Source organism: Rhyacophila brunnea, unplaced genomic scaffold (assembly GCF_057557595.1).
Source record: "Rhyacophila brunnea isolate RB1 unplaced genomic scaffold, BYU_Rbru_1.0 scaffold_22, whole genome shotgun sequence".
Lineage (NCBI taxonomy): Eukaryota > Metazoa > Arthropoda > Insecta > Trichoptera > Rhyacophilidae > Rhyacophila > Rhyacophila brunnea.
This window is the reverse complement of record NW_028232882.1, coordinates 17,618,402-17,637,663: the sequence shown is the minus strand read 5'-3', so window position 1 is coordinate 17,637,663 and position 19,262 is coordinate 17,618,402. Positions and strand designations below refer to the sequence as shown.

Below are 19,262 nucleotides of genomic sequence, written 5' to 3'. Positions count from 1 at the left end.
AAACCATATTGATAAAAGGTTTTGCAATCCGATAGCTGATAAAATAAGTTAATGGGTAAGTCTACTTTTATTATATTATGTTTATAGGTATATACAATTCTATGCCCCTTGAAATTTCTTTGCAGTCGTGGTATAGAAATAATGATAGTACCTTCCTATTGTAATTTTCACGTTTGCAAATCTACCAAGGCAAACATAAAAAATAGGTAGGTATATAAAGAAGATTATGTTTGAGTAAATTACGTACCTACCTATATAAAATGTCTATATTATATTTGCGCATTCTTACAAAAGTGTAAATGGCGACCATTGTCATTTTATATTTTGAGATTAAGTAGATTTTAAAATTATTTTTAATATTATATCAGAATCTACATCAATATGTTGTTGATCGTCAAGCGATGAAAATTTATAAAGAAATACAATATATGAAATAATTAATGAAGTCATCAATCTGACAGGAAGTGCTGACAAATAATTTCCATGGTGGGAGTTGATACACTCTCACATTAGCCTATTGCTAGTGCCTACACTGTAACTTCAGAAAAGGCTGAAACATGTTACCTAATCTCAAAAATCGTCGGCTTAACAAAACATGCAACCAAGCTCCTTGATAACCCGTCAATATATTCTAGTTAAGTTATAAATTAATGTTTTAATAATGTTTAATAATGTTTAATAAGGTAACATAAATTGTACAGCGCGATGGGTGAATGTAATTTAAATTCAGTAGAATCGTTTTTAATAGTAAAATCTAAATTCTAAATACGCAATAATATTAAAATGGCAACACCATCCATTGTGAAATTATTGTGTGTCGCGTTATTAGTAAAGAAGAACCCCATCGCGCTTCCGATATGTTTTGAGCTTGAGATTGCATTGTGAACCCCGTCGCAATCAGTTAGCGTCCAAGGGCCAACCGATAAAGGCTGACTGTCGGGAAGTTAAATTAAAATAATGTACTCGTAAAAAAAAAATAAACATAAAAAAAGTGAAGCTTTAAAAGAAAAATTGTGTTGTTTTCCCCGTGTCCCTTTATCACATTACAGTCCCGAGTCTAAAAAAAAAAAAATATATAAAAATCTACAAATAGTTATACTTACTTAATAAAATCTTTGACACCTGGGGGTCGCCGACTGAGCTAAACCACATGAAAGACCCTGAGGATATGTCAGAGTGCATTACTATTATTATTATTACATAATTATGTCCTCATAAATTTATATTGTTACTCATAATTTGTCAATATGATTATCATTGCAATAAAGTGTACCTATCTGAATTGAAATATCGACTTTTTTTACGTGCCATTACGTGCCATTACGTGCCAATGGAGCGCCGGCAAAATCGTCCGATTTGTCGATACTCTGCTACTGATCAACGGACGATTTTTCCTCAGAGTAATGCCGGCGCTCCATTGGCACGCAAGTCAGACGATTTACGCGTTTTTTTCGCGTGGAGCACCGAGCTACGACAATTTCGTAATCGAAAGTGACATCGCATTAGATTAGCAGCTATGAATCATTTCAAGTCACAATAAAATTACTTATTCTTTGCTGAGGTAGGTAATAAATATTAATATATAGGTACGATCATGGCGATGGAAGCGCGGCTTAAGCGTTTGCCTATTGAGTCGTGGTCGGGTCCCAGGTTCGAATCCTGGGTCTGACAAGTACACATATTGAATTTAAATTTGTGTATGAGTCAGAGTATGGACCTAATAGGTTGAGCAAGTGGCTGACATCCATTTCTCGTAAAAAAAAATCTGTCAATACAAACCTCCACTCTGTGGAGGTCCATATTATGATCCTATTAGGATCGGACATGGTCGAAAGAAGAAGAAAAAAAATAATCATGAAATCAAAAATCGCTCGAGTTAGGTTCCCTCGGAGACAATCAATAAATCGTCAATTATCAATCAAAATTAATGGTACAGTTTGGTTATGAGGAATACAGCGGAAAACACATTTTGAAAATACCCGATATACTGGATTACACCAATTATACCAATATAAATAATCATCAATATTAACCTTATGAAGGAATGGGTACTTAGGGGAGAAATAATAAAAACCAAGTTTGAGTATTATGTTGTATTTTAACAATTTACATTTTGTTTTACAGAATCGACCTCAATATCCAGCATGGCGGACGATTTGGAAAACATGTCTCCTGATGAGAGTTATTCCAACTTGTTAAACAACGAAGATTGTATTGAAGTAAAACATTTTAACTAAATTGTTACATTGGTTTAATTTATCTATTGCTTGTCATACTTTCTTGCCATATTGTGACAGCACCGGTAGTATTAAAATATTTTTCGAAATCTCCTCGCGCTTTCTTAGCGTTGGCAGTCGAGTTCCGATTAGTCGTTGCTTACAAAGGCGCTAAGGTGTCCTGTGACCTCAGTCCGAGCTCTATTAAACCTGTCTCAGGATTTTCCCTATCAAGGTCATGAGAAGGAGTAGAAGTATGTGTTGATTTGCGACGAGGAAAGTTGTGCAGCACACAGTAAGCTAATACAACTGTATTGATATTTTCAATTTTCATGTTTATTGGAGCTTGAAAAATGCGGAATCTAGCAGCTAAAATACCAAAAACATTTTCTATAATCCGCCTGGCTCTGCACGTCCGATAATTATATATTCTTTTACTGTGATTTACTGTAATGCAAAGGCTTCATCGCCAATATAAACAAATGGCAGTGCATCAGAATTAGCAGTAGGTTTTTTTGGTGCAGGTATTTTTAATCTGCCTTCGTCTAAACGTTTGAAGAAATAAGATTTTCTCAGTACGCCTCCATCAGAAATACGTCCATTTGTTCCAACATCAACATAAATAAATTCATAATTAGCATTTGCAATCGCCATCAAAACAATGCTGTGGAAATGTTTGTAATTATAAAAGTGGGAGCCGGCGCCTGCAGGTGGCACGATTGCAATGTGTTTCCCATCAACTGCGCCCAGGCAATTTGGAAATTGCCATTTATTATTAAATTCTTCTGCAATCGTCTCCATTTCTTCGTGCGTATCAGGGAACTGCAACAAAAAATAATCAATATTTTATTTACAGATAGAATATTCGCCTTCAACATCCACGTTGTCGACTACTCCAAGGTCGAATCTCAATAGAGCACCAGAACCCCCATCGTTCAAACGAAAAAAAATGAATGATAGCGCCCACAAAATGTTAGAATTAATCACCGACAAACTAAGCAAGACTGAAGATGAATTTGATGTTTTTGATGTTCAATGATGGCCATGAAACTACGAACGATGTCACAGGGACAAAGATTGCTGGCCGAGAAGCTGATGCATTAAGTTGCCTTTATGGGACATATTGACAAAATAACGCCAGCAACTACTGTTCATACTCAACCAGTTTATCGTATATTAAGCAAACATGTACAAAAGCCGGTATAATAAATTAATGTTTTTTGTGTGAATAAATATCTTGTAAAAATATTTGTTTTTTTGTTTGTTTTTAATGCCTATAAACCTTAAGGCTTAAGCAATACAACAAATGGTAAGTATTTGAGCTATGTAAGCATACCTATATTATTATGTGGCCTCATCTAGAAATCAAATCCCATGCTTGCTTTTCGAAGAATATGACTAGTATTACAATACATCCAACAGGAATAATTAAGTAGCTTGCTTACAGCCTATATGGAGAGTCCTGGCTAAGTACAGAATTCTGAGGGTCTATTGAATATTTAGCATGTCAACGATGGCCTTATTTGTGACTCAATATATATATACCTATCTCAAATGCATCTTGTCTGTCATTCTTATGCCGTTGCCGTCCATGATTTATATAGGTAAAACAATCCACTAAACGTTCACTTTATAAGACAAACCGATGTCTACTTGTTAATAATATATTTGTAAATTTCCCCAACTTTATTAGATGACGTATAATATAATACACACCTTGAAATATTCTTCTTTCAAAACGTCAATGATGACTTGGCAAGTTTCAGGAATTATCTTACCCAGAGTTTGTCTTCCAATCGCAGTTCTATATTGTAAGTCAGTGAACGTTCCGCCGGCAGCCAAAAATCGCAGGGTTGCACATAATCTATCGTGAAGAGAAATAGCTTCCCTCATAATAGTTTTTTTTTTTTTAATGAATTCTTCTTTCTCGGCACTACATCCCGGGGCGGGATATGGCCTCCTCTACAATTGTCCTCCACACGCTCCTTTCCCTGGCTGCTCCTCTCCAGTCTCCAGACCCCCCCATCTTTCTCCAGTCCTCTTCGATACAGTCAGCCCACCTCTTCTTTGGTCTGCCCCTAGACCGTTTCCACTGTGGGATCCACTTGGTCATGATTTTTGGCGTCCTGTGCTCAGGCATTCTCTCAACGTGTCCAGCTCACCTTAGTCTTTGAGATCGACAGAATTTCACCACCGTTTCATGTTTTATTAACTCTTCTAACTCGTGGTTCATTTTTATCCTGTAACTTCCATTTTCCAATGTGGGCCCAAAAATTCTCCTGAGGATCTTTCTTTCGAATATGGCCAGTTTATGTTCTTCCCTTTGAATGAGGCACCATGTCTCACAGCCATAGGTAGCTACTGGTCGAATAACTGTTTTGTAGATAAGCAGTTTGCTATTCTTGCTTAGGATTTTCGAACTCACTAGACCCTTACAGGCGTAGAAGCACTTTTTTAATGAATGGGGAGACCAAATTATGGAGTTCCGTTTATACATCCTCCGACATTCGCAAATAATTGCGGAAATCGCTCGGTTGCAAACGCAATTCTCTTGTTAAATTTGTGTGGGATAATGTTGTTCGTTTCCTTATCCAATGTTTCACCCAGTATTTGTGTACCCTTTGCTTCGTTATTAGATTACCTGCCACCCAATAACCCAAAAAACACAAAACGTCGGTATCATTAAACGCCATCACGATTTAACTGTCAAATTTACGTATCCTCTTGCGTCCAGATATCAACGTACGTGGAGGCACCATAAATAATTTTTACTTGCGATTTTAAGTAATACTTGAACCATAGTTCACTTCTATGGTATAGGTAATACAATTTTTCACCGCTAGGGCAAGACACTAGCCCATTACATTTCAAAATTAAGATTCATTTATAGATAGGATACTTATAGATTCGCAAGAGTCGAACAAAATTATTCCCGCTAAACAGCGCCATCTCTGAGCTGTACCTGAACTACGATCGAAAAAGCCCGCCAATTTTGAAAATATATTTTAATTAAAAATTGGATTATAAAATAACATACACTCAATTATTATCGAAGTTATATATTTTTATTTTTCGTACTTATTTCTACAGTCATATTTAAAGTGAGTATGTCATAAAGACAAACCCGATATTAAATATAATTGTGGAAATAAGTAAGAAAAATTAAAATATATAATTACATAATAATTAAGTGTATGTTATTTTATAATTCAAAGTCTTCAAGTAAATAATAGCAGTGAAAATAATAAAAGACGATTATTTAAATTACTTCATATATTATATTCTTCACATACATAAATTGGAACATCTCAGACACAAACCTATTGAAAACATATTCATAATATTATGTAGGTATTATACAAATAATATGGATAGTATTTATGTCGGGTTGAACAGGCAAACAGCTTGTAACTCTTTTGATGCATCAGCTGGCGCGTAGTCGAGTCAGGTCCATTTGGATGTGATGAGAAGATGCATGAACGGCCGCATTCTTGAACTCCTTGTTACTAGAAAAAAATGTAAACAAATAATAATAACTCACTTCGTAAGAAAGGTGATCATGGTAAATACTAAGAGAAGAAAAAGCGAGACTTGAAAACGCAAGTACTAAACGATAAAAGAATACGTAAAAACTATTCGCCGGTACGTACGTATTACATAAAATAAAATGCACAAATTAATGATGCAATCGCTAAACCGTAGACATTATAAAAAAGGCCATCTTTACCTATCTTAATGTTTTTGAAATTCCACAGCTTAGTGGCCAAAACCGGCCAATGCCGCCCCTCTGAATTGGATCTGACTAAAGGCTGCCCGGACCATTTTCTTGAACTCCTTGTTACTAGAAAAATATGTAAACAAATAATAATAACTCACTTCGTAAGAAAGTTGATCATGGTAAATACTAAGAGAAGAAAAAGCGAGACTTGAAAACGCAAGTACTAAACGATTAAAGAATACGTAAATACTAATCGCCAGTACGTACGTATTACATTAAATTCTTTTTTCTTTTCTTTTCGACCACGTCCGATCCTAATAGGATCATATTGGCCTCCACAGAGTGGATGTTTGTATTGACAGATTACGAGAAATGGATGTCAGCCATTTGCTCAACCTATTAGGTCCATACCCTGACACACACACAAATTGAAAAACAATATGTGTACTTGCCAGACCCAGGATTCGAACCTGGGACCCATGGCGTTATAGTCCAACGGTTAAGCCGCGCAGCCACCGTGGGTGTTACATTAAATAAAATGTACAAATTAATAATTCTATCGCTAAAACGTAGACATTATAAAAAAGGCCATCTTTACTTATCTTAATGTTTTTGAAATTCCACAGCTTAGTGTTGACCGTTGACGGTGGTTTGCCTAAGAGTTTAAGTTTTCTATTCGCGATTAAACGGATCCATTGCCCTCGTTCATGATCTGCCTTCGGTAGGATGTAACAAGGCACACCCTTCACCTCACAGCCAGGCACCCAACAACTTCGAGGCATCTGAAATTTTTGGAATGACAATAGGATCATCATGTAGGTAACCTATAATTGGTTTGAAGTACACTTTTCATGGACTATTTTTTTATGAAATAACATAACGAATAAAAGAGAATGATTACATAATTTATTAACATGCTTTAAACGACAGTTACGTGTGATAACTCAATGGATTTTTTTGGTTTAGTGAACTCTAATGACTCTAATGCTTGATTGAATTCTTAATATTAAGATAACAGTTACTGGCTATCGTTTTTATATCAGGATAAAATTAATGCATATAAGACGATGTTTCGTATTTGTAAGAATAGAATATCAGTCTGGAAGTCTATTGGTTTATATTCGTAAAATTATTACAATAGTCAGTATGCCAAATGGTTTGTCATGTAAGTATAATAAACACAATGCCAAAATACATACCGATATAATATTAATTCAGGGCAGTCGAATACTATAATCACAGATAACTATAATAACACAATTTAATTGATTGTATTGATAAGTAATATGTAGATATCATAAGATTTTTTAGAGCTGAAATAGTGAAAACGTATATCTTTGAGTGAAATGACAGTTTGACGTTTGACAGTTATTTTTAAATAACTTCAGTTGCTAGAGTATGGTATTTGCAAAGACTTCATACTAATCAAATCCGTTAATTTGATTGGCTTTCACTAATCTGAGTATCGTACTAGCAAATCATAGGGATGGGCGAAATTAGAGATGGGCGAACGATTTTTTGTTAATTTACGGCCGTCATACAGCCATCTATGAGCTGTACATGGTACTATAGGCTGATCAGCGGGTATAATTTTTGTATGGCTCTAGTACAAAGAACGCCGAACTCCGAACTCCGAACGCGGAACGCAGACCGCCTGACCGCGCTCTGTCTGCGCAAGCCCTTTACAGCTCGAGTTTTTTATTCGTTCGTTGGTCAGTAGCAGGGCATATACAAATCAGACAGATTTATTGTCCTCGGACTTTTGGCTCGCCAATGGAGGAGCGCTGGCATCAAGGATCGCACAAACCAACGCGAACATTCGCAACGCACTCGCTATCGCTATCGCTACCGCTAACATTTGATGCGAATTTCGTGTTTGGCATCACGCCAATGCGACAGCGACGCAGACATACTATAGAATAAATAATTTTATTTCCGCGCCAGATTTACAATTGTAAATACTATTAATATTTTACGCCAAATATTCTATAATTTTTATGAATTAAATATGAAAAATACACGTACACTATAGCGCTTTCAGAATTGCAACAACTTTTACCCAATTCGCGTAAAGTGTATTAGTGCAAGGACGTAGTGGTCGCGCGGGGGCGGCGCGGCGGCGTCTTGCGCAACTCAAACGTATTACCGTGTGTGAAATGTTTGTGGACAGCGTCTTTTTTGGGACATAATACACACGGTTATACGTTTGAGTTTCGCAAGACGCCGCGCCGCGCTGCGCCCGCCAAATCACTATGGCCGAGCACTTAGCGCTTGGCCGTAGTCATGGTGCGTGTACGACGCGGAATAGGCGCGGGGATGGGCACGGGCAGAGTGTCCGTAGTAGCCCGCGCGCGTCCGGTCGTGTCCAGCGTCAAATCAGGGATAGGAAACCATAAACACAGAAAAGTTTTTGCTGGAAAACTCCTATTTGAAATGGCAAAACTTTGCAGAAAAATATGGGGACCATGAAATCAATATGGAAAGCGCTTTAACAGGAGAATTTTATAACTTATACAAGAAACTGAGGGAACAACCAGACAAATTTTTCGAATTAGAGTAACATGCGCAAATATTTGATTAAGTATATTCTAATTGATTTAAGGTTTTACTATTCTTTTTGAGTCATTTTTTGCGATCCGAGTATAGCCTTTCGGCATCTTCAAACACCACCAATGGTGAATACACACTGTCATCTAATACAGTTAATTCCTGTTTATTTGGTAAATTTATATTTATTAATTTAAATTTAAATTCCATCAAGTACCCTTGGTCGATAATATATTTTGGATAATATATAAGGAAACTAAGTTTAAAATGACTTTTCGGTTAATATGGTGTAAATGTAGGTGTAAAGTATACGCTTCATAGCTTTGCACCCCGGCTCTAGGATGGAAATGACGTACCTACTTAATATATTTCATTTTTATTATGTTTATATTTTTTTATTATGAAAATGTATAAAATAGACTAGAAAAAGGGCTCTATGTTACGACCGTACTCCCTGGATAAACGTCAAATTTTTATAGTCAATACTTGAAAGCATCTAAGCGAGATTTTTTGAGCATAGACAATCATCGAAAAAGTCGCTATTATATGGCGAAAACGCTATTATAAGCGTAGACAATAAGTAAAAATATAAAAATAATTTACAATGTAAGTATAAAATTCAAACATTTTAAATTAACAAAATTCGCCGTTTTCAAAACCAGTATAGCATAATAGAGTTCGCCAATGCATTTCATAAAATTTAAATAATTATAAAGTAACCTAAAACATTCGTGCACACACCAAAGCGAATTATTCGCCAATCAAGCTCGTATTGGCTTACGGGAAAGAGCACGCGACGTTCAGATTTCGGAAGGGAATTAAGTTATTATCTTACAAAGTTCAATATGGAGCGCTGCGATTGTTTGACGTTTCGGTATCGAGCATTCAAATAATATATCAATAATTTTATATTATCATTGATACAATTATTTGCTCCGACACTGCCATCCATTCGCATTTACCACGTCAAAATAACCCGAAAAAAACACCCGCATCGATATGGAAGGTCCGGTCAAAAGAGTCTCAAAAAATAGCCAAATATATGACAAATTGATGGCTTTCATTATATCTTTTGATCCCCTGCGTGAATAAATGTCACGTGTGTTCATTAACAACAGGTAAGTAGAGAGCATTACAGCGGCATAGGCTTTTTTTGAGACTCTTTTGACCGGACCTTCCGTACCGATGGCGGGTGCTTTTTTTGGGATATTTTGACGGGGTACTTGGTGAATATTCGCGTTGGTTTGTGCGAGCCTTAACCTTTACATAAAAACGCTCTAAATAGATAAGTAGGTATGCGAAAATAAGGAACATTTTTCAAAATAACGTTATAGAAAACAATATTTGATATATAAAATTGAGCCGTGTTAACTAAACGACATTGTTATAATTTCTTCAATGGCTTTTATTTACTCTTTGATTAGTGATTGTTCTTATAAGATTGTAATATTTATATCCATAATCAGTATTCCGTATTAACGCATTACCGAGAAAATTAAGATTAAAAAAAATACGAGGTTAGTTTGGTATAATATTTAATATGAAAGATAACACGCTTCATGCATATTTATGATATGTATATTATGCCGAAAGGTAAGTTTTAAGTAGGAAAAGTGGCATTTTAATGAAAACCAGTGACGCTTAATTTCAATCAGTGTGAGCCGTTTTATCGAGGCTATTTGACCGGGCCATTTGTTTGTGGAAGCGAAATATTAAATATCATAAACTGGAGCCTGTTTTATTTATTACACATTTAATTAAATGAATATAAATTAAATACGGAATACTGACTATGGATAAATATTATTATCTTATAAAAACAATCACTAATCAAAGTGTAAATAAGAATAATTCAAGCCATTTTCACTCGTATTTCTTATTATTCGAATTTGACTTTGAAGTCCTTGAGATAGGGTTTGCTCTTTCTTCTTCGCGTGAGGTTATATTCTACTAATTTATTTTCCTTTTTCTTTTCGTTGGTCATTCTCCCCTTTTTATTTACTGGTCATACCCGCTTGCCTTTTTTATGTAGGGAGTTTGGCATTCCTTTGTTTTCATTATGGATTTGGCTTTCTTATAGTTTACATGTTGCGCTGACAGTTCATTCTAACTATTAAAAAAAAATATCTTGAACGAACGTTAAGTGATAGTTAAGTGAACGTTAAGTGATCAGTGATTGTGGCGCAACATCTGAAGTGAGGAGGATATTCTAAAAGCAATGGACATCAGACGGCGAAGCAGGACTGCTACAGGAGGAAAAGTTCAACGTACGAGCGTCGATTAAGATGCTGATGTTTGAGGTATCCTCGTTACGTACCTTATTTCAGCAGGGGGACCGGCAAGGAGAGGCACAACGCCCAAAAAACAAACAGTTCATTCTAACTATTAAAAAAAAATATCTTGAACGAACGTTAAGTGATAGTTAAGTGAACGTTAAGTGATCAGTGATTGTGGCGCAACATCTGAAGTGAGGAGGATATTCTAAAAGCAATGGACATTAGACGGCGAAGCAGGACTGCTACAGGAGGAAAAGTTCAACGTACGAGCGTCGATTAAGATGCTGATGTTTGAGGTATCCTCGTTACGTACCTTATTTCAGCAGGGGGACCGGCAAGGAGAGGCACAACGCCCAAAAAATAATTATTGGCGGCCCCTACGGTCGTAGAGTTGGTCTATATGACAAGTTGCGTCGGTGCGACCACTCGTCATCAGCAAACCATCTGACGGAGAGGACCATCGCGGCCCTCCAGAATACGATGTTTTCCCAACGGGACAGCTTCTGTAAGGGTATGCAAGGGTTAGTGGATTGGGCAACCATTCCTCAAAACATCATAACAGCGATGGGCCTGTACCAAAAAATCGAAGAGGGTTTTGGGGACAAAGAATAATAAAATTTGCGAGAACATGACTCAGATTCTTACCGAAAGGATACCTTCACTCGGGAGGCACGTCCTGTGGGAAGGGAGTTCTCCATCGGAGGTACGGGCTCTACCAGGGATTCGTACTCTAAGCGGAGGTGACCGCATCTGGACGACCAACAACATTGGGGGCCGCCTAGGAGACTTTCGGGGAGCTGGATGGCGTAGTGTACCCCCCCCCCCCCCAACATTGGTAAAAAAAATAATAGCCGTAGCCCGACACCTTTTGTGCGGACACCACCATTGGTAAGTCCTTCCTTACTTTTACGGAAAGAATTTCAAACGCAACAATCAGCAGAGGTCACTCTCGAGATTGAGGACTTAAAGAACTCAGGGGTTCTAGAAGAAGCGGGTCCAACCCCCAGTTTTCTCTCAACCCTGTTTCTGATCAAGAAACAAAACGGGACCCTATGCCCTGTTTTCAACCAAAAGCGTTTGAATGCGTTCCTACAGCCAAAGCCATTCAAACTAATTCACCATTACGAGGTTCCAGCCGTCTTACAAACAGAAGACTGGCTAGTAATCATAGATCTAAGCCAGGCATACCTCCAGGTACCCATGGCTTCTCAACATCGTCGATTCGTTTGACTAGCCTACCAAGAGGAGCTCCTACAATTCATGTGTCTCCCGTTCGTGCTGTCAGCCACTCCGATTATGTTTGCATCCCTGACCAATTGGGTCGCCGAATTCCTACGAAAGAATGGCTGAGAATATTCACTTACCAGACGACTTCTTAGTGGCCAACCAATCCGAGAAACAGTCTCGGTTCAGGTGGAATACAGGATAACCTTCCTACAGTCTTTAGGGTGGTTAATTAATATTAAAAGACCCTGTCTAAGGCCAAGCCAATGAGGGTTCCTGGACATCACGTGGGACACACACAAGCGGAGGTTTCTGTCGCCGGAGAAGTGTGTAGCACTCCGTCACCATCTGCTAATGCAGGTACAAAAAGGCAGTTGGTCCCTCAGACAGGCACATATCCAATCCCTTCTGAGGCGACTCAACTTCACATCCTACCTCCACGAGGAAGGTTGCATTGCCGACGGCTACAACGCTCCAGTCATAAATATGGCCGAGGTCCCATCCTCGCCAATTGATGACAATCCAACCACAGGCCCAACAGGACATCATGTGGTGGCTCTAGGCGATAGGATCCTCAGAGTTGACAACGCAGGTACAAAAAGGCAGTTGGTCCCTCAGACAGACACATATCCAATCCCTTCTGGGGCGACTCAACTTCACACCCTACCTCCACGAGGAAGGTTGTATTGCCGATGGCTACAACGCTCCAGTCATCAATATGGCCGAAGTCCCATCCTCGCCAATTGATGACAATCCCACCACAGGCCCAACAGGGCATCATGTGGTGGCCCTAGGCGATAGGATCCTCAGATTTGACACAACGCAGGTACAAAAAGGCAGTTGGTCCCTCAGGCAAGCACATGTTCAATCCCTTCTGGGGGCGACTTAACTTCGCATCCTACCTCCACGAGGAAGGTTGCATTGCCGACGGCTACAAAGCTCCAGTCATCAATATTGTCGAGGTGAAATTCTCGCCAATAGGCGACAATCCCACCACAGGCCTAACAGGACATCATGTGGTGGCTCCAGGTGATAGGCTCCTCATAGTTGACACACAGAATGACATTCAATCACTTCCTGACGACAGACGCAGCCGACACAGGCTAAGGAGCCCAACTGAAAGAACACCACCTATCAGGTACGTGGGAACAAGACCAGTTAGCATGGCATGGCATTCCAACATGAAGGAAATGTTTGCAATTCAATCTCGGGTACAATCAATCATAGGATCAGATCTGCTTCTGCAGACAGACAACAAAACAGTGGTGGCATACATCAACAACGAGGCCGGCACAAAATCTGTCACCTCCTAAACCTATGCCGACAGATACTAGTATTTACCAGTCGAGCTAACATCACGTTTACTGCACAATACTTCCGCAGAAATTACAACTGTGTGGCAGATCATCTCTCCCGCAGACAACTCATTCCCGAGTGGCACCTCATCAACACCGCAACCATCCCCCTGTTTCAAAGATGGGGTGTTTCCGAGGTGGATTTATTCGCAAGCGAAACAGCACATGTCGTTGCAACGTATGTGTCACGAGACGTTACAGACAGTGGTGCGCTGTTTCACGACGCCTTCAGCCGAGTATAGGACTTGCGTGGATATTCCCCCCACCAAACTTACTTTCACGAGTCCTAGCGCACCTGAACTCAGCAAAAGGGAAGTACTTACTAGAGGCACCGAGCTGGAAACAATGCTTTTGGGAAGTGGACTTACGAAAAAGGGTGACAGTACCTCCTTATACAATGCCTCACCTACATACGACACTAGTAGGTATGGAGACCAACCGTCCACCTCCAAGGACCCAGGACCTGTCCCTTTAACTATGGTAAATTTCGGGTAGGGGGAAATAACATCAAATTGAATGGTGGAAGAAAGGGCACTCCTTGCTTCCAAATGGCGGCCTTCGACTCTAACAACTTACAACCAGCTTGGATCAAATGGAAGACAATAACATGGTTTAACATGAACCTAATGGATCATAATAGCCCTCAACCAATGGAATTGGCCAGATACCTAGGCTACTTGCACAACATGGAGGGTTTGTCGTACAACACCATCCTGGTGCATAAGTCAGCCATAGCCACATTTTGCAAACCGATTATCATTGTAGATATCACCATCAACGAGGTACCTAGTACAACACAATATGTTACAAGCAATTTCGGTACACAAAACGAAACCTGTTAAACCACCGGTTTGGGATCCAGGACGAGTGGTAGATCATCTTAGGAAAACAACACCGGTGGAGTACAACCTTTTCGAAATGTCTCGTAGGACAGCTACCTACTCGGCTGCTTCTCGCATCGGGACGAAGGGTTCATGACCTCACACTATGTGATCACATAATTGTATGGCCAATGTTTTGCGCAAAGACAGATACCGCCAAGCATCGTCAATCGGAATGGAAGCTAAGCGCTCCCACGTGTCAAAACATCGACCCAGTATTCTGGTTACGGAAACACGTCTGCATGTCAAACCCAAGGAGAGAGGAAGGATATTTCGGAATTATTTATATCTTCAAAAGAACCACCAAAACTAGCCACCAGGACAGTTATAGGGAATTGAATAAGGTCATTACTGTTGGAAGCAGGTGTACAAGAACCACCAGGCAGTGTCCGCTCAGTGGTGGCTTCCTTAAACAGTAAATATACCCAATAGATGATATCTTAAAGAGAGGTAACTGGCGTAGTGTCGACATTTCACGACAACTACCAGAGAACGATGGACACACCACTATCAGAAGGGGAAAAGAACCCATTAACTTCTCTATTAAACTATATACATTGAAAGTCACGATGGTCTATACCTCGTCAATGAATCATTGTCACATACAGGAATTTGGCATACCCAACACCAGGACGGTGATAACAAACAGATATCTCAAGGACTTCAAAGTCAAATTCGAATAATGAAAGGAGTTTTACCTACCAATAAAACTCTTATTATTCATGTTGACTTTGAAGTCCAGGTAACTTCTACCTGGTTCCTTGAGCCATATCATAGTGAAAACAAAGGAATGCCAAACTCCCTACATAAAAAAGGCAAGCGGGTATGACCAGTAAATAAAAAGGGGAGAATGACCAACGAAAAGAAAAAGGAAAATAAATTAGTAGAATATAACCTCACGCGAAGAAGAAAGAGCAAACCCTATCTCAAGGACTTCAAAGTCAACATGAATAATAAGAGTTTTATTGGTAGGTAAAACTCCTTTCATTTTATTGATTAAATTTGAGTCTAAATTATCTGAAATAATAACAATATCGTTTAGTTATGTAACACGGAAAATTTTTATACAAAAAATATTGTTATCTATAACGTTATTTTGAAAAATGTTCCTTATTTTCGCATACTTAAGCCTCAATTACATTGAGCTTCTTTACGAGCTGTTTGTTGGCGAATTTATAATCTGCCTGTAAATTCGCCAATAAACACCTCGTAAAGAAGCTCAATGTAATTGAGGCTTTACCTACCTTTTCAGAGCGTTTTTAGACGAAGGTTTAAGCACGAGTGCTTTGTGTCAAAGATTACTTTATAATTATTAAAATTTTATGAAATGCATTGGCGAACTCTAATATACTATACTGATTTTTGAAAACGGCGAATTTTATTAGGTAATTGAAATTTTTTGAATTTTATTCGTTGTAAAAGATTTTTATATTTGTTATTATTGTCTACGCTTATAATAGCGCCTAAGCCATATAATAGCAATTTTTCCGATGATTGTCTTTGCTCAAAAAGTGACGCTTAGATGCTTTCAAGTATTGATTATAGAAATCTGACGTTTATCCAGGGAGTACGGTCGTAACATAGAGCCCACTTCGCACTATCTATGCTTTGCGAAGATAATACCACAAATGCACCTGACGCGCGCGGTAAGCTCATGATGGTTTGAGACACCCGCTGCTCGCTTGTTTCCCGCATTGGCGCTGTCCATTCTTTGCGGACATCTCTATGCGCGCAGTATTGGAAGAGCCCGCCGCATGTACGATCTTGTTTGCGCCAAGCTACACGGCGCCAAAACAACACGCGCGAACACCCGTCCTCGCGCATTGTCCACGGACATGTCGAGACGTGTTCATAAGTTTCAGTTGCTCGCACCGCCGCCGCCCCGCGCCCGCCAAGCCACCACGTCCGAGCACATAAGGTGGTAGCATAGCATGGTAGCATAGACTAAATACATCAGAAATTTGATTTTGAGCGGCCGTCAAGTTTTTACACAAAACATTTTTTAAATGCATACCATTGAGTAATTTTATTGCATTTTTTTCATGTATTTTTTATGGTTTTTCCATTGAAATTACGTGAAAATTTGCATTTTTGTATTTTCACTAAGTACCCCGTTCAAATATCCCGAAAAAATATACGGTATGGAAGGTCCCGTCAAAAGAGTCTCAAAAAAAGCCAACGCCGCTGTAATGCTCCCTACCTACATGTTGTTAATGAACAAACGAAACATTCATGCACGCAGGAGATCTAACGATACATCAAAAGCCGTCAATTTGTATGTTTGGCTATTTTTGAGACTCTTTTGACCGGACCATCCATACCGATGCGGGTGCTTTTTTCGGGATATTTTGACGGGGTAAATGCGAATGGATGGCAGTGTTGGAGACAAATTGCATCAATGATAATAATATAAAATTATTGATATACCTATTTGAATGCTCGGTACCAAAACGTCAAACAATCGCAGCGCTCCATATTGAACTTTGTAAGTTAATAACTTAATTCCCTTCCAAAATCTGTGCGTCGCGAATAATAATTCCGAAAATTGCTGCGAATAATCGCGTTGGTCTGTGGATGGCATTATTTTAGCTAGCCAATTTCAAGATTAGTTTTGCCGTAACGCGGGTTTGAAGTGATCCACATGTAAAAAATAAAAATAAACAATTTTCTCTTTTTGGTTTAATAATAACGCAGGATATATTTTTATTTGAAAAATCATTTTACACATTAGAACTTCGTTAGTAGAGTTATATCTTTTCGTACCGTTTCGTTTCGTACTTTTTATACCGTTGATTTATTTATCACGGTTATAGGGAACATATTTTAAATAACTGGCAATTTGTTAAATCTTCGTCACTGAATATTTTTCCGTTTTATTTCATTCGATTTCAAGATGTCTCCAGAGCTGCACGTCGTTCTCTCCGATATCGCCGTCATGTTCCTGCAGCTGAAAGGTAGGCCATTTTAAAATTTATAATCTGTTCATATTTCTTCAATCGCATTGTTTAATGAATATCCTGTGTTATTATTGAGTTCCTTTTGCCGGTATGTTCTACAAAATCGTTGTATTTTGTTGTATGAGTACGTATTAATGGTTTTGCCTATTTCATTTTTAGACAATGGAGGGCTTGGTCAATTTTTTCCATTCTGCGTACGCGGGTGTCTTTAATTATTGTAGGCGTTTCGAAACGTAATATTTGATCATGATTAAACACTTGAATGCTTTAACAAGAAGTTTGATTTAAACCAGCCTTCCACTTGCCGCAGTGGCTTCGTCCAAAGTTCACTTTTGATTTACAAGGCTGTGGACTTCTACATCCCTTCTAGTATCTTTTTGTAATACTGCCGTTTATTGTACTATGCACTAAAGTTGAATTCACTCATTGTAATTCTACAAGCTTATGTGACTAATTTGCGTTCGACATTTTTTTTCTTTTCAGACAAAATGGGCTCGCCCCGCTTATCGGACGACTCTTGTTTTCATGGCCGCGTTATTTTTTCTTAATTATTTGCCGTAAAGCTATTTCGATTCCTAACGATCGATGAAGTTCGTGTAAATTAAATTTTCTCGTCGCGTCGTTTTTTCAGACGCCATTTTTAAATTGATTATTATTTACGTTGCAAAATGATGAAAAAGTATTCTTATGGTTAGCTCTGAAGCTCCATGTAGACAAAATATTACTACAGCGGTCTGAACGTTTCCTAGTTCTTCATTCCTGCCCCGAGTTAAGTTTTCTGTCTTCAATATTGTGTTAATTTGTTACAGGGAATGATTTCAAAATGGCGCACCCGAAAATGCAATGTGGCTGAAATAATACAGGCGAAGAAGAATTAAAGATGACTTGAAAATTATCTCTAAATAATGGTAACCCTTCAGTGCATTTGAAAATGTTGATGTATTTTTGTATGCCTAGCAAATTCTCTCTCGTTTTTTGAATATCTGCATTTATTAATATTGCCAAATTTTGAGAATTTCGTATTCTTTCAATTTGGTGTCTAAAATGTACGCAGTTTGTTATCAATGAGATGTTTTGCGTTTACGGTGTTCGATTAGATGTCAACATACTGTTATTTATTTTAACTTTATTTTCCCCTTTGAAGTATTTAAGGTTTGAACGTTAAAATCTGAAAATTTTCCTTTGCTTCTAGTTGAAAATTGCACTCAGCAGAACTACAATACAACAATATTAATTTTAAATGTCAATGAATAGTTTCCAGATTTTACATGTTCACTAGAATCTATTTGTAATATGCTGTGCGTAAGTTATTGCGTGAATTTTTTAAATTTAATTGTTGCGTAGGCCAATGTAAGTAAATAAAAGGTTGGTTTGACAGTGTAAGTATTTCATGGTTTGTATATTTTTCATTCAATAAACAAAACTTTTAAAATCTAGTTTTTTTTTCTCATTCAAAAAAAAATGGAGCCAGTGATGATAACATTTAGAGCCAAAAAAATGTTTTTATGATACATATCTGATATTACATGATAGGTCTGAGGCTTCAATTTTTTTTAAACTTGCGTTTACAATTTTTGCGTTTTCTTGCTTCTGATTCTGCGGATTATTGCGTAACATTTGTTCAATTGATGATTATTGGATGCATCATTTCTTATGGTCCCATGATCTAATTGTATCCTAAATCAAGAGGGTGTCTCTTGCCATGCATTCTCTTTGAATATCCATTTGATTCTATTACAACATGGTTTTATTTGGATTTAAATTTTGGTGACCAATTGAGTCGTTTTTCAATGATTAGGTTATGTCAGCATTGCATTTTTTAGCCTCACAGAAAAACTACACAAAGGGTCAAGATAGTAATTTGTGGCTTAATTTTACATTTGTTTGCCCACCTGTACTAAATTCTGAGGAAACTAAATTAAGAAGTAGATTTCTGCAGAATTTGTAGAGTAAAATTGACTGTTGTCTGGTAAAATTTGGTTGTATTCAAACAACGTCGCTGGTACTCGAACCCGCCTGATGAGACTTGTAAGAGTCGAAACGTTGTTGATTTTTTCATAGCTTGATATTGCTCGCTATAAAAACCTC

General features: G+C 38.1%; 1 long non-coding RNA gene across 1 annotated transcript; it reads left to right on the top strand.

Moving 5' to 3' along the window:
- Positions 1 to 17,097: 17,097 nt before the first annotated feature.
- On the top strand, positions 17,098 to 18,610 carry LOC147070122 (uncharacterized). Its single transcript, XR_015070942.1, has 2 exons — positions 17,098 to 17,171; positions 17,984 to 18,610. It is a non-coding gene; the product is annotated as an uncharacterized LOC147070122 (long non-coding RNA).
- The last annotated feature ends 652 nt before the right edge of the window (positions 18,611 to 19,262 follow it).